Here is a 16,549-nt window from a genome sequence, read left to right as displayed (position 1 = left end):
CCCCCCCAAGAATAGTCAGTCCATTCCCTTTCTATGTCCCTGATTCTATTATAATCACCAGTTCATTCTGTTCATCAGATTATTTATTCACTTGATTCTTAGATTCACTTGTTGATAGATGCATATTTGTTGTTCATAATTTGTATCTTTACCTTTTTCTTCCTCTTCCTCTTCTTAAAGGATACCTTTCAGCATTTCATATAATCCTGGTTTGGTGGTGATGAACTCCTTTAGCTTTTCCTTATCTGTGAAGCTCTTTATCTGACCTTCAATTCTGAATGATAGCTTTGCTGGATAAAGTAATCTTGGTTGTAGGTTCTTGGTATTCATCACTTTGAATATTTCTTGCCACTCCCTTCTGGCCTGCAAAGTTTCTGTTGAGAAATCAGCTGACAGTCGTATGGGTATTCCCTTGTAGGTACCTGAGTTTCTTTCTCTTGCTGTTTTTAAGATTCTCTCTTTATCTTTTGCTCTTGGCATTTTAATTATGATGTGTCTTGGTGTGGTCCTCTTTGGATTCCTTTTGTTTGGGGTTCTCCATGCTTCTTGGACCTGTAAGTCCATTTCTTTCACCAGGTGGGGGAAGTTTTCTGTCATTATTTCTTCAAATAGGTTTTCAATATCTTGCTCTCTCTCATCTTCTGGCACCCCTATAATTCTGATGTTGGTACACTTGAAGCTGTCCCAGAGGCTCCTTACACTATCCTCGCATTTTTGGATTATTTTTTCATTTTGCTTTTCCGGTTGGGTGTTTTTTGCTTCCTCGCATTTCAAATCATTGACTTGATTCTTGCGCTCCTCTGGTCTGCTGTCGGGAGTCTGTATAATATTCGTTATTTCAGTCCGTGTATGCTTAATTTCTAGTTGGTTCCCCAGTATAAGATCGAGGGTCTCATTAGTTTTCTTGTAGATCTCATTAAGTTTATCGGCGGCTTCTAGACAGTTCTTGAGAGACCTTAAAAGTGTGGTTCTGAACTCTATATCTTCCATTGACAATTTTGTCCTGTTTCTTTGTCTCCGCATTTTGTTATGTTCCTTGGTGCACCCCCTAGTGGTCTTTGTGCGCAGTCTTATAAACCTTGATTGTTGTAGCTAATACCAGGGAGGGTTTGACCTCCAGGCCAAGTGGCTATGAGAATCAGCTGTGTCTGCAGTGAGAGAACTTCTGTCCTCTAGGGAGGTGCTAATCTAGCCTTTGCCTGAGGCTATCCGGCAAATGCCTCTGTGCAGGGCTTGGCTTGGGCGGGGCGGGTCGCACAGGATCAACAGGGTGGGCCGGAGAGAGCAGTTATGGCTGCTCTCAGTCCTGTCCCCAGGGGCTCTGCCTCTCTGAGTCCCAGCAATGGCTGCAAACCTCGGAGAGAAAGCTGCACTCGCTCTGACCGAAGCCAGACAGTCCCGCTTCTCCCGTTTGAGTCTGGGTCCCTAAAGACTCGCCCGGATCTGGAGCTCAGAGTCTGCGACTCCCTCCCTATTGAAAACGCCAACCGCGCCCTCCGCCGCCAGCCCGCTCCGCCGCACTCCGCACCTCAGAATTTGACTTCAGCACTGCGCCTCCTCTGAGTGTCCGTATGCGTTTCTCTTTCCTCCTAGTTGTAGGACTTCCACTCAGCCAGCGTTCCTGTGGTTCTGGGTGATGTCCCTTCCTTTTTTGGTTTCACTTTTGAAGTAGTTGTTCAAAGCAGCAAACTCCGGCGTTAACCTATGCCGCCATCTTGGTTCTCCTCCAAGGACATTCCGAAAATTTATTTTTCTTTCATTATTCCCCTCCCTCCCACCCCCCGCCCCTCAGAAATCTTGCTTGGGAAATGTTATTTTTAGATGTGATTTTAAAACATTTTTTTTTTAGCCTTTCAAGAATCTTTAAAAAAATTTTCAATTCAAACCCGGGGATATGTTTTTATTGATTTGGGAGAGAGAAACATTGATTGGTTGCCTCTCAAATGCATCCCACTGGGGATTAATCTGCAACCTTTTGGTGAACTGGAGGACACTCCAACCAATGGAGCCACCTGGCCAGGGCAAGAGTCTTTTAAAATGTAATATTTATCAATACTAAGCTTATATAAAGTATACTACCTGCTCCCCCGCAACGTTCTGCCTCTCCAGTTACCTCCATTTTCTACTCTTCGAGTTATTTCTTTTGATATTTAATGCCATTTTTCTAAACATTGGTCTTAGGCTGCTGTTTTTTTTAAAATAAAATATATTTTAACATATAATTGATTTATTGAGTTTAGAGAGGAAGGGAGAGGGAGAGATATAAACATCAATGATGAGAGAGAATTATTGATTGGATGCTTACTGCACGCCCCACACTGGGGATTGAACCCACAACCCGGGCATATGGACTGATCAGAATCGCACTGTCACCTCCCCATTCATGGGTCGACGCTCAGTCACTGAGCCACACCGGCCAGGCTTTAGACTGCTGTTTTTAAAAATCTGTACAGATTGTTCTTTAGGCCTGCTCAGTATAATCTTGGGATCTACTTTCTCACATATCCTAGGTTTTTCCTTCACCTCCCAATGTTGAGACCCCCATGTTTCCTGGACCCCATAACTTCCTCCTTTATTGTTTATACTTTAATTAAGCAATTCTTCCATAAAGTTCCTAAGAAGAGGGTGCATGGGGAATAAATTTCTTTGTGAACCTAAATATGTGAAAATGTCTTCATTTTCTCTCATAATTGATTTATAGTTTCCCTGGGTATAGAATTCTAGATTGGATGGTATTTTCTTTTGAGTTTAACAGATACTGTTTTATTGGTTTCTTGTTTCTGTTACTGATAATGAAAGTGTGATAGTATTTAGAGTCATGATTTTTCCCCCTCTTGATTGCTTTTAGGATCTTATCTTTGTCCCTGATGATAATCAGCCTCACTGTAGGTCTTGTTTTATCTGTTGTACATGAGGCTTCAATTTGGATTTTTCATTTCTGAGATTTTTCTTAAGTTCTTAAATTCAAACCAAATTCCTCCTTCTCCCCAAGTTTTCCTATTCTTTCTCTCTTGAACTCTTACTATTTGTATTTGAAACTTATAGGCTGATGGGTCCTTTAATTTTCCTATCTTTTTCATTTTTTATCTTTTTGTCTCTTTGCTCTACTTTCTCAAAGATGTCTTAAACTTCATCTTCAGACTCCTCTAGTGAGTTTTATATTTCTACTATCCTGTTTTCAATTTTCAAGAGTTTTAATAGTTTTCTATTTTTGAAATAGTTCTCTTCTGAGTATGTTAATTTTAAAAATATTTCTTCAGCCTCCTGTACCATCTCTATTTCCTTGATTATTTGTTTTGGTTTTTTATTTATGGAATTTCCTTAAATGTATAACCTTGGCTATCTTACTCATATTCCAGAATGAACCATGGAAAAACTGAAAGCTGAATTTGCCACATTGGGGACTTCCGAAAGTTAACTGGTGGTTTTCATTATAAAGTGATTAGCCAGGGACCCAACTTTTGGGGGTGGGGTGGGGGTTACCTCTAGCAGTCAGTATTTGTAGATGTTTTTCTCTTGGCCAGGTTCTCCTCCATACAGAATGCTTCAGTCATTGGCTTACGCACCTGGCTGCACATTTGGGGAGCTCAGTGGGGAAAGAGCTGGAGATATTTACCTTTCAGGTTTCCATTAATCCCCAGATTTTTAGACTGGTAGAGCTGCCTATGGTTGTGCTTAAGTATATAGTCTCTTCTGTTTCCAGAGAACACACTTCCTGTCCTTTGAACAGTGGATACCTGGAGTTAAGGAGGGAACCTTGGGGTGGAACTTTTACCCTGTTTTCCTTTTTTTAGGCCTTCCTGCATTCTCCACTTTCAGAGGCATTCCGAACTTTTCTGGTTTATCCCAACACAATTCAGTTTGTTTGGGGCTTTTCCTTAACATGCTCAGAGCTTTTACTTTCTTTGCTCTGCTAAGTCAAATAACCATTTGCATTTTAGCTCCCGAAAACTTTGTTATAGTTGTTTTCTATTCTTTGTCCTTGTCTATTTTATGTTTTTAATTCAATTTTAGTGGAGTTATGGGGAGGACAGAGGTAAATGCAGAGGTATTTAGTGCATTATGTTTCATGGAAAATTCAAGCTTATTTCTTTGATTCCCTGTTTCAACATAAGACTTAATAGCAGTGATTTTCAACCCGTGTGCCATGGCACACTGTGCCACAAGGATTTTTAAAACATGCAATACCTATTTAGTCAAGGGCGCTGACCTCTTTTCCCTTAGATTGTCAAATTTAAAAAATGACAAAAATAGCTGTCTGGTGTGAATGAGTCAAAATTATACTGCCAGCTGGTGTGACTCAGTGGTTGAGCGTTGACCCATGAACCAGGAGGTAACGGTTTGATTTCTGGTCAGGGTACATGCCTGGGATGTGGGCTCAATCCCCAGTAGGAGACATGCAGGAGGCAGCTGGTCAATGATTCTTATCATTTATGTTTCCATCTCTCTGTCCCTCTCCCTTCCTCTCTTTGAAAAAAAAAATTAAAAATTATACCCTTTTTTATTGTTAGATAGACAAAAATATTTTTTAGTGTGCTGCAGAATTTTTTTATTTTTATTGGTTGTCAAATGATCTATAATTGAAATATTTTCCTTTGTACTTCTCAACTAGCTTGACATTTCACTGCACCACTGTTGATGTCATCTATGATGTCATGAGGGTAGCAGCCATCAACATTGCAGCCCACAGACTGGGCAGTCCCCAGGATTTCTTTTATGGCTCCAGAGATTTCTCTAACTTAGATCGGTGCCTCATCTGTCCGGCAATGTTGACATTCTCATCAAAAGTGGTATTTCCACTGTGCTTAATGCTTTTCTGCTTCTTTCTGTCTCGTGGCAGTTCTTTGAGGACTTCGTTGATCAGGGCAGAGGCAGAAGGCACTACCTCAGTCTCGACGTCTCTGTTCTGAATGGTTAGTTTCACTGTAATCCTCAGACCCTTCCAATCACTGGTTGCTTTGGCAATATCACCAATGCTTTTTGGAGACAAGTCTAGGGGACCGAGGCAAACTTGGCACTGACTTCATCATCATTGAGACTTAGGTATACAACTTAGATCCCCTTGGGATTGAACTTCTGTGGCATGGTGGAGGCGGCTGGTATCAGATGAACCTGGATTCGGAAAGACTGAAGAAAGTTGCATCTATGCCTCCTCTGAGCCCAAAGCTGAAAGTGTGCCACATAATTTTAGAAATTAGTTTTATGTGGCGTTAGATGTAAAAGTTTGAAAATCGCTGGCTTATAGCAATTGCAGAATTCTGCTACAGTAGCAGAATTCTAGGGCACATAAATTCATTTGTTTTTTGCTGCCCTCATGGATTAATGCCTAACCTATAGCTTGCCGTAAGAGAATGACATCTGAATGACTTTGGAAAGTGTACAGGTAGAATAACAAATTTAGGTTGTCTCTTAAATGTTCCTTTTGCAGACACCTGTTTCAGTTGAGAAGTGGCTTAATTACATTTACTCATCTATTTAGAACTAGAACTGAATCTCTTCTCCGGTGTTCTTTTCCTTACCAGTATGGTTCTGTCCTCATTAAAGTACCTGGAAATAGGAGCCCTTTATCCATTGCTCATGTCACCCAAATGTTCTGTTAGTTTAGTGTAGGTGTTAGGTTACAATCATGGAATTTTTAAGTGGTTTTTTTTCCTGCTAATATTTGGGGATCTAGTTTTATTTTGGTGAATTTTAAAACTTAAGAACATTTGTCTCTTACTATTTAAAAATGTTTCTGTCTTGAAGAATTATAATTAGCATTTAAAGGGTTTCTTTTTCCTCCTCCAAAAGTTCCATGTTGGGGGGGGGGGGGGGGGGACTCTTTCCCCAGATATAATTATAACAGGTAAAACTATTTATAACAAATTAGTATGCCTGTTAAATTTTTTTTTGTTTCTTGCCGAAACCAGTTTGGCTCAGTGGATAGAGCGTTGGCCTGTGGACTGCAGGGTCCCAGGTTCGATTCCAGTCAAGGGCATGTACCTGGGTTGCGAGCACATCCCCAGTAGGAGATGTGCAGGAGGCAGCTGATCAATGTTTCTCTCTCATCGATGTTTCTAACTCTCTATCTCTCTCCCTTCCTCTCTGTAAAAAATCAATAAAATATATTTTAAAAAAAAAATTTTTTTTTTTGTTTTTGTTTTTTGGGGGTTTTTTGCCCGTTAAAATTTTTAAATAATATGGAAAGGAGAAGCAGGTATAAAAATGTCAACAGGTTCCTTTGAGAAATCATAGAATGCTTTCTTTACCAATTTTTCAATTCTCAATTCTTCTCTTCCAAGAACCCTTCCTGCATTTTACTCCATACTACATCAACCTTTTGTCTTATTTCTCTATCTTATAGTTTGTATTATGTAGTTTGCCCCAGAACACCACTGAATTCCATGTTGACTAAGAATTATTTGGCATTTTTCATTTATATGTAAAGTCTGTAGGACTGAAACCCTGTTTTATACTTTTCAATAAAATCACTTACAACATATGTTTATGGAGTGCCTTCTTTGACTGAGGACTGGGTTCCTCTGTAGGTGCTAGCATCTTTTGGGGTACATATTAACTCTTTGACAGATTGCCGATGATTGATATAAATCCACCTTTTCTCTAGTCACTATTGCAAGGCAATTGAAAGAATGGGCTCGGCCCCTTTCTTCGTGTCACATTGGTGAATAATAATAACAGCTGGGAGCAGAGCAGGGAAAACATGTTGTTTGGAAGCTAAGGGGTCTAATGTTCCCTTATCTGGAGATGAACGTGTTTGGAGTGAAGCCCTCTGAGATTCCTTATAACCTTCAGATTTCATGATCATAAAGAGTGGCTCCCAGTGAACCAGTGGCACCCTTTATAACAACTGACCAACAAAGAAAAGTGATGACTCATGGGATTGAGTGGAATCCAATGGCAATTTTTCCATGACTGTTGCAAACATAATCTGAAGTAACCTTAGAACACTTAGAATAATAGAGCTCTGTTTAATTTGTTTCTCCCTCTATCTAAGATTAAACAGTGTTTTGTCATTATACTTTGGAAATGTATTTTTTATTCTTTCTAGTTTTTATTTTTGATTGTGAAATATAATATATGAAATATATTTAAAAGCATACATACATTTTAGAGACTAGTAAAATGAAAGCTGGGGTAACCATTCTATAAGTATAAAAGTTCCTTGTGTAATCCTCCTCTATGCCCCATCCCAGGTTAACTACTATCCTGACTAATATCAAGAAAGTTAGGATTTTGCTTCTCTTTATTATGTTTTAAATTCTAAAATTGAAGGCAAAATAGCTCAATGATGAAAAAGGTCTTCAGTCTTTTTACATGTATATTTTATTTATTTATGTATTTATTTAGGTATAATTGACATATTACATATTTGTTTCAGGCATACAACATAATTATTCAGTATTTGTATATATTATGAAATAATCACAATAAATCTGCTTAACATCTGTTATCATACATATTTACAACAATTTTTTTTTCTTGTGATGAGAACATCTTTTACTCTCCTAGCAATTTTCAAATATGCAATACATTATTATTTACAATAGTCACCATGCTGTACATTAGATTTCCCCAGAACTTATTTATTTTATAACCAGAAGTTTATATCTTTTGCCTCCCTTCACCCATTTCACCCTCCCACCCTCACCCCCACCTTTGGCCACCACCAGTCTGTTGAACTTGGGTGTGTACCTTTTTCTTGTGTTTAAGTTCCATGTATAAGTGAAATGACCCGTTATATATCTTTCTCTGACGTATTTCATTTAATTTAATGCCCTCAAATTCATTTATGTTGCCACAAATGGCAAGGTTTTCCTTTTTGTGTGTGTGTGGTTGAGTAATGTTCATGTGTGTATGTGTGTGTTTCTCACATTTTCTTCATCCATTTATCAGTGGACATGTCCTAGTACTCTAGATATCTCATCTAATGTCCTTATATATAGAATGTATGTTGCTTCTCCAAGATGCATGAACCCATCTAACACAAAGTGGTCACCTCATGGCATCTTTCATCCTGTATAATAAAAGGCTAATATGCAAATTGTCCCCTCGACCAGGAGTTCGACCAGGGGGCAGGGCCAGCTAGCCAACCTCCCGCATCCCTTCCTCCCGGCTGGCCCAATCGGCCCCGATCAGGGTGGGTTGCCGGATCCTACCCATGCACGAATTCGTGCACCAGGCCTCAAGTTATTATATAGTTTGCTTATGCAAAAATAATTTTAGCTTCTCATTCTCAAGTATTTTTGCTACTATGAATTGGTTTTTTGTTTTTCTGACAAGTTTTGGGTTATATGCAAAGACTATGTATAATCTTTTTTTTTTTTTGCAAATTATTATTTTTGTTTAAAGTATTACATATGTCTCCTTTTTCCCCATTGACGCCCCCCCCCCCGGCCACTCCCACCCCTGAGGGCAAGTCCCCACTGCCCCAGTGTCTTTGTCCATTGGTTATGCTAATATGCATGCATAGTCCTTTGGTTGATCTCTAAACCTCCCCTCCCCTGTCCCTTGTCTCTGGATCTATTTTTGTTCATCAGTTTATGTTGATCATTATATCCCACATATGAGTGAGATCATGTGATATTTATCTTTCTCTGACTGGCTTATTTTGCTTAGCACAATGCTCTCCAGTTCCATCCATGCTGTTGCAAATGGTAAAAGTTCCTTCTTTTGTATAGCAGCGTAGTATTCCATTGTGAAGATGTACCACAGTTTTTTAATCCGCTCATTTGCTGATGGGCACTTAGGCTGTTTCCAAATCTTAGCTATTGTAAATTGTGCTCCTATGAACATAGGGGTGCATATATCCTTTCTGATTGTTGTATCTGGTTTCTTGGGATATATTCCTAGAAGTGGAATTACTGGGTCAAATGAGAGTTCCATTTTTAACTTTTTGAGGAAACTCCATACTGTCTTCCACAGTGGCTGCACTCCCACCAGGAGTGCACAAGGGTTCCTTTTTCTCCACATCCTCGCCAGCACTTGTCCTTTGTTGATTTGTTGATGATAGCCATTCTGACAGGTGTGAGCTGGTACCTCATTGTTTTGATTTGCATCTATTGGATGATTAGAGAATTCGAGCATGTTTTCATATGTCTCTTGGCCTTCTGGATGTCTTCTTTCAAAAAGTGTCTATTTAGGTCCTTTGCCCATTTTTTGATTGGATTGTTTATCTTCCTTTTGTTAAGTTGTAAGAGTTCTCTGTTGCCGGGGTCCAACCCCAGCAGGTCCAGGGGTTCCCAAAGGCGTAGACAGAGTCGGCGAAGAAGGAAGGACACGGTGGCAGCGTTCAGTTGATCAGCAGCCTAGCCAGGATCTCTAGCCAGGATCTCCAGCCAAGTTCTGGTCTGGATCTCCACCGAAGTTCTGGTTAGGATCTCCAGCCGGGTTCTGTGTCCATGTTGTCTTGCTAGGTTCTCCAGCCAGGTTCTCCAGGTTCTCCAGCCAGGTTCTGTAGCCAAGTTCCCTCGTTAGGTTCTCCAGCCAGGTTCTGTCCAGGTTCTCCAGCCAGGTTCAGTCACCAGGTTCTAGTCAGGTTCTCTTGCCAATTTCTGTAGTCAGGTTCAGTCCAGGATCTTTTGCCATGTTCTCTCGCTAGGTTCTGTCTCTAGGTTCTGAGGCCAGTTTCTGTCCAGGATCTTTTGCCATGTTCTCTCCAGCGAAGTTCTTCTGTCTCTAGAGAACATTCTGTGTAGTTTCTGTGCCTAGGTTCTGTCTCTCTCTCTGTCTCTTGCTGTCTTGTTACATCTGTATTTATACCAGTTGATTCAGTCCTATCAATCTCTATTACAAAGGTTAGGGCGTTTCTTATCTCCATTCCAGGGAGTAAAGATTATGTAGCTTAAGCATGATTGTTCGTAGTTAAAGTGATTAATTACCCGCCTGGCACTTAGTTGAGGGGTTTTATTCCCTCCCTAACTTCAGGGGAAAATCCCTACCTGGGGAAACAACCTTTCTCAGAGAGGAGACCTTGGCTAAAACACACAGTGCCAAGAAGGTGAGCAAACATATCAAGAACAGTATTCCATATATGCCGGGTCCCTTGAAACAGCAAGGATGGACCGGCTCCCGGCACTCTGTAAATTTTAGAAATTAAACCCTTATCTCAAATAGCACTGGCAAATATGTTCTCCCATGCAGTGGGCTTTCTTGTTGTTTTGCTGATGGTTTCTTTTGCTGTGCAGAAGCTTTTTATTTTGATGTAGCCCCATTTGTTTATTTTCTCCTTAGTTTCCATTGCCCTAGGAGCTGTATCAGTAAAGATATTGCTACATGTGTCTGATATGTTGCTGCCTATGGAGTCTTCTAAGATTTTTATGGTTTCCTATCTTACATTTAAGTCCATTAACCATTTTGAGTTTATTTTTGTGTATGATGTAAATTGGTGGTCTAGTTTGTTGTTTTTTTTTAATGTATATGACCAAATTTCTCAGCACCATTTATTGAAGAGACTGTCATGACTCCATTTTATGCTTTTGCCTCCTTTGTCAAATATTAATTAAGCATAATGGCTTGGGTCTATTTCTGGGTTCTCTGTTCTGTTCCATTGGTCTAGATGCCTGTTCTTGTGCCAGTATAGGCAGTTTTGAGGACCGTGGCTTTGTAATACAGCTTGATATCTGATATTGTGATCCCTCCAACTTTGGTCTTCTTTCTCAGGATTGCTGTGGCTATTTGGGGTATTTTCTTATTCCAAATGAATTTTTGGAGAGTTTTTTTCTAGGTATTTGAAATATGCCATTGGTATTTTAATGGAGATTGCATTGAATCTATAAATTGCTTTGGATAGTATGGACATTTTAATGATGTTGATTCTACCAATCCAGGAACATGGTATATTCTTCCATTTGTTTATGTCTTCCTCTATCTCTTTTTTCAATGTCCTGTGGTTTTCTGAGTATAGAACTTTTACCTCCTTAGTTAAGTTTATTCCTAGGTATTTTAATTTTTTTGGTGCAATGGTAAACAGGATTGTTTTTTTAGTTTCTCTTTCTGTGAGTTCATTATTGGTGTATAAACATGTCATAGATTTCTGGATGTTAAATTTGTATCCTGCTACATTGCCAAATTTATTTATTAAGTCTAGTAGTTTTTTGATGGAGTCTTTGGGATGTTCTATGTACAGTATCATGTCATCTGCAAATGACAGTTTTACTTCTTTTCCAATTTGAATTTCTTCTTCTTGTCTGATCCCTAAAGCTAGCACTTTCAGTATTATATCGAATAGGAGTGGTGAAAGTGGGCATCCCTGTCTTGTTCCTGTTCTTAGGGGAAATGAATTTAGTTTTTGCACATTGAGTATGATGTTGACTGTAGGTTTGTCATAAAGGCTTTTATTATGTTGAGGTATTCTCTCTCTATGTCTACTTTGCTGGGAGTTATTATCAAGAAATGGTGTTGGATTTTGTCAAATGCTTTTTCTGCATCGATTTATATGATTATGTGATTTTGTCTCTCAACTTGTTTATGTGATGTATCACATTTATTGATTTGCAGATATTGTACCATCCTTGCATCCCCGGAATAAATCCCACTTGGTCATGGTGTATGATCTTTCTAATGTAATCCTGGATCCGATTTGCTACAATTTTGTTGAGGATTTTAGCATCTATGTTCATCAAGGACATTGGCCTGTAGTTCTCTTTCTTTGTGATGTCTTTATCTGGTTTTGGAATTAGGGTAATGCTGGCTTCATAGAAAGAGCTTGGACGTGTGCCTTCCTCTTGAATTTTTTGGAATAGTTTGAGGAGGATAGGTTTTAGCTCTTCTTGGAATGCTTGGTAGAACTCTCCTGAAAGCTGTCTGGACCAGAGCTTTTGTTTGCTGGAAGATTTTTGATTATTGCTTCAATTTCTTCCATAGTTATCGGCCTATTCAGGTTTTCTTATTCTTCCTGATTGAGTTTTGGGAACTTGTATTTTCTAAGAATAATGTCCATTTCATCTAGGTTGCCCAGTTTGTTGGAATAGAGTCATTCATAGTATTTTTTCATAATCTTTTGTATTTCTGTGGGGCTGGTTGTTAGTTCACCTCTTTCAATTTTGATTTTATTTGGGTCCTCTCTCTCTGCTTAATGGTGAGCCTGGCTAGAGGTTCATCAATCTTGTTTATCCTTTCAAAGAACCAGCTCTTGGTTTTACTGATCTTTTTTTGTTTTGTTTTTTTGTTTGTGTTTTTTTGGGTTTTTGTTTTTGTGTGTGTCTCTACATCATTTATTTCCTCTCTGATCTTTATTATTTCCTTCCTTCTGCTAACTCTGGGCTTTTCTTGTTGCTCTCTGATTCTTTGAGTTGTAGGCTTAGATAATTTGTTACCATTTTTTCTTGTTTTTTGAGGTAAGCCTGTAGAGCTACGAACTTCCCTCTCAAGATTGCTTTCACTGTGACCCATAGATTTTGGATTGTTGTGTTTTCATTGTTATTTATTACCAGGATGCATTTTATTTCTTCTTTGATCTCTTTGGTAACCCAATCATTGTTTAATAAAGTGGTCGCCAACCTTTTGGATTCACAGGCCACTAGTGGTCCACAGACCACTGGTTGGTGACCACTGCTCCAAAGGTTTCCTTAAACCAGCGGTCACTAACCTTTTGGACCTCATGGACCACCAGTGGTCCATGGCCACTGGTTAATAGCATGCTATTTAGTCTCCAAGTGTTTGATTTTTTTCATTCTTTTTATTGTAGTTGATTTCTAATTTTATGCCATTGCGGTCTGAGAAGATGCTTGATATGATTTCTATTTCTTGAATTTGAAGAGACTTTGCTTGTGTCCCAATATGTGATCTATCTTTGAAAATGACATGTGTGCACTTGAGAAGAATGTGTATTCGGTAGCTTTGGGGTGAAATGTTCTGAAGATGTCAGTTAAGTCCATCTGATCTAGTAAGTCATTTAGGATTGATGTTTCTTTGCTGATTTTTTGTTTAGAGGATTTTTCCAGTGGTGTCATTGGGGTATTAAAGTCCCTTACTAAGACTGTGTTGTTGTTAATCTCTCGCTTGATATCTTTCAGAAGTTTTTTTTTCTATGTATTTGGGTGCCCTTGTATTGGGTGCATATATGTTTACCAGAATTATATCCTCTTGTTGAATTGCTCCCTTTAGTATTATGAAGTGGCCTTCCCTATCTCTTGTTATGGCTTCACTTTGAGGTCTAATTTGTCAGATATAAGTATTGCTACCCCAGCTTTTTTTTTCATTTCCATTCGCTTGAAAAAATTTTTTTATCCCTTCACTATCAATCTGTGTGAGCCCTTTGTTCTGAGGTGGTCTCTTGTAGAAAGCAGATATATGGGTCATGTTTTCTTATCCATTCAGCTACCCATGTCTTTTGATTGGAACATTTGATCTATTTACATTTAAGGTTATTATTGATAGGTACTTGTTTGTTGCCGTTTTTATTCTTTACACCTGTGTTCCTCCTTTCCTTTCTATTCTTTTTACAGCAGTCCCTTTTGCATTTCTTGCATTGCTGGTTTGGTGGTAATAAACTCCCTTAGCCATTTTTGTCTGTGAAGCTCCTGATTTCATCTTCAATTTTGAATGATAGCCTTGCTGGGTATAGTATTCTTGGCTTTAGTCCCTTGTTTTGCATGACTTTGTATATTTTATTCCATTCCCTTCTGGCCTGATGTGTTTCTGTTGAGAAATCAGTTGATAGTCTAATGGGAGATCCCTTGTATGTAACTTTCTGTCTCTCTCTGGCAGCCTTTAGATTCTTACTTTGTTGTTCGTGTTTGGCAGTTTAATAATGATGTGTCTTGGTGTCGGTCTTTTGGGGTTCATCTTGTTTGGGACTCTGTGAACTTCTTGGACTTGTATGGGGTTTTTCTTCCCAATATCAGGGAAGTTTTCTGTCATTATTTCTTCAAATAGGTTTTTTATTCCTTGCTCAATTTCCTCTCCCCCTGGCACACCTATTATGCAGATGTTGTTTCATATTGTGTTGTCCCAAAGCTCCCTTAGGTTCTCCTCCTGTTTTTTTTCCAGTTGCTGCTCTATTTGGATGTTTTTTCCTACCTTGTCTTCTAGCTGATACGGTCCTCAGCTTCTTCTAGCCTACTGTTGATGCTTTCTGTTGTGTTCTTTATTGCAGCTATGTCATTCTTCATTTCTCTTGGTTCTTCTTCATTTCCTCTTGATTCTTACACATGTTGAATTTGTCTTCCATCCTTTTCAGCATCCTTATGACCATTGCTCTGATTTCTATCTCTGACAAATTGCTTGCCTCCATTTCATTAACTTCATTTTCTGGTGATTCCTCCTTTTCTTTTGTATGGGGGCTGTTCCTTTGTCTTCCCATTTTCACTCCTCTCAGGGTGTCTGGTTATGTGGCTCACTCTCTACCACATTGACTAAAAGGCACAAAATACAACTTGACAAGGCAACACAGAGGGAACAAAACACAAGTGTATTTATGACACTGATAACCCCAAACAAAGATGACCACCAGAGAAAAGAGACTTATGGGAAAGAACAGAGCACAAAAATGATACTGAGAAAAGGAAAACAGGTAAGAGAGAAAAGGAAAAGGAGAAAAAAGAAGGGGAAAGAAAATATACATATATGGGGGGAAACTTAACAAAACCAACAACTAAACCAAAAAATGCAAACAACAGACACCTGGGGAAAAAGGAGATTAATCTGAAGAGGCAGAGCTTATTTCCAGAAGGCGAGGTAAAGGAATTGAATGAATGGGGGAATGGCCATGATTCAGTATAGAGGAGATAGAAAGAGAATGAGTGTGTAAGATGAAAAGTAAAAAACAAAATACTCAAAAAAAAATTTTCCCCTTTCTTTAATCTATGTATTCATCTATTTATGGAAAAGGAGAATAGAGCAGGGCACAGATAGTCCTGAGTTTGGTGAGTGGAACTAATTAAGCTATTAGTAGAAGAAGAGAACAAGCGAGGAGAGGAAAAACAAAAGCATAAAATAAAAAGCAAAAACAAAAAAATTAAACAACAAGAAGAAAAAAATTGGCTAGCGAAGAAAGAGAAAAGAGAAGGGTGCATGGACTTGGAGCAGAGGAAAGGAAATATGAGTAGATACATGAGTAAGCCAATGGAGACTACTAAAGTAGTAATGCAACAATAGAACAGATAAAGAAGATCAATTTTTATCAATGAGTAAAAAGAAAGGAGAGAGAAAAACTAAAGCAGGTACAGGAGAAGAGAAACAGGATGGAAAAGGGGGAAGTGAGGAAGAAAGTGTTGTCATAAAGGAAAAATGAGATAGAGTAAAATAATGTTAAATAATAATAAAATAAAAATAGAATGTAGAATACTAATAAAAAATTTTAAAAAATCTATAATAATAAAAGCATGATATGCTAATTAGACTGGACGACCTTCCAGATGAAGCCGGAGTTGTGGGGCTGATCCCCTTGCATGAATTTCATGCACTGGGTCTCTGGTAATCTATATAAAAGCCTAAGCGACCAGCCGACTGGCTGGTAGCTATGCTTCACACTGACCACCAGGAAGCAGACCCTCAGTGCAGGAGCTGCTGAGCAACAACTTTGCAGAGTGCCCTCTCACACTCTGGGGCCCCTTAGGGGATGTCGAACTGCTGGCCTCGGCCCAATACCCGCAGGCCAGGCTGAGGGATCCCACAGTAATAATAATAGTAATAAATAATAATAAATTAAAATTAAATATATATATAAATAAAAGAAAAAATTTTTAGTTTTTTAAGTAAAAGATTAAAAAGAAGCAAAGTGAAGTAGCGAAGTTCGTTCGCTTCAGCTAAGTATTTAATGTCCCATGGGGGCTGGTCTAAGACCCCTCTCCACTGTTCTGTCTGCCATGTCTCAGCTTCCGGCTAGATAGTCAGCCACCGTGTTGAAGCTCCCAGCGATCCACCGCTCCTCTGCGTCTGACGCCACAGCCTTGGTTTCAGGCAGGCGGGATCAATCTGCCAGCTTTGTTTTTCTGCCTGCTTTTAGTCGTATTTACACAAGCGTCTATTTCTAACATGGCCTCTAGGTGCTGGTGTTTCTGTATTAGTTTCCGGGACCAAATGGCCCCTCAACCCAGTCCCCCAGAGCTCCCTGGGGATATTTTGAGTCTTTATTTCCCTGCTGAGCTTAAGGCTGGTGCAGCTGCGCTGCTAAGAGGGGCCTGGTCTCCAGGAGAAAAATGTCTATTCAGGGTTGGAGGGAACGGACTGTCCCAGAGCTGGCTTCCTGGTCGCCTCTCTCTATTTTGCTCCCCAGCTTCCACAAACCCACCTTCCCCTGCATCGCAGCCCCGGTGAGTGTGATTGAAAGATCCTGGGTTTAGCGGGTAAAAGCAAGGACATTATAAAGACAGAGCAACCGCACCGCTGCATGTCTCTGTCTCCCCGGCCCTTCACGGCCAGTGCAGAACTTCAGGCTGCCTTTCTGGGCATAGCCTCCCATGACTGTGGCTTTAGATCTAGAGTCCTCACACGCTCGCATTCTCTTTCTCACTGCCGTCCTGTCTGCCACCATCTTGGATCTCTGACTATGTATAATCTTTAAAATTTAAAGCAAATGCAGAAGTGTTCTTTTTCAGGACATAAACCT

At 39.4% G+C, this 16,549-nt stretch overlaps 2 protein-coding genes across 2 annotated transcripts in view; both read left to right on the top strand.

Moving 5' to 3' along the window:
• The window catches only part of USP49 (ubiquitin specific peptidase 49), an 85,103-nt gene that overhangs the window by 11,484 nt on the left and 57,070 nt on the right, over positions 1-16,549 (top strand). The gene's annotated exons all lie outside the window — the stretch shown is intronic.
• Positions 1-16,549, top strand: part of MED20 (mediator complex subunit 20) — a 54,338-nt gene that overhangs the window by 35,995 nt on the left and 1,794 nt on the right. The gene's annotated exons all lie outside the window — the stretch shown is intronic.

This window comes from Myotis nattereri, assembly GCF_964212035.1.
Source record: "Myotis nattereri genome assembly, chromosome: 6".
NCBI lineage: Eukaryota > Metazoa > Chordata > Mammalia > Chiroptera > Vespertilionidae > Myotis > Myotis nattereri.
This window is presented reverse-complemented; position numbering and strand designations above follow the sequence as displayed.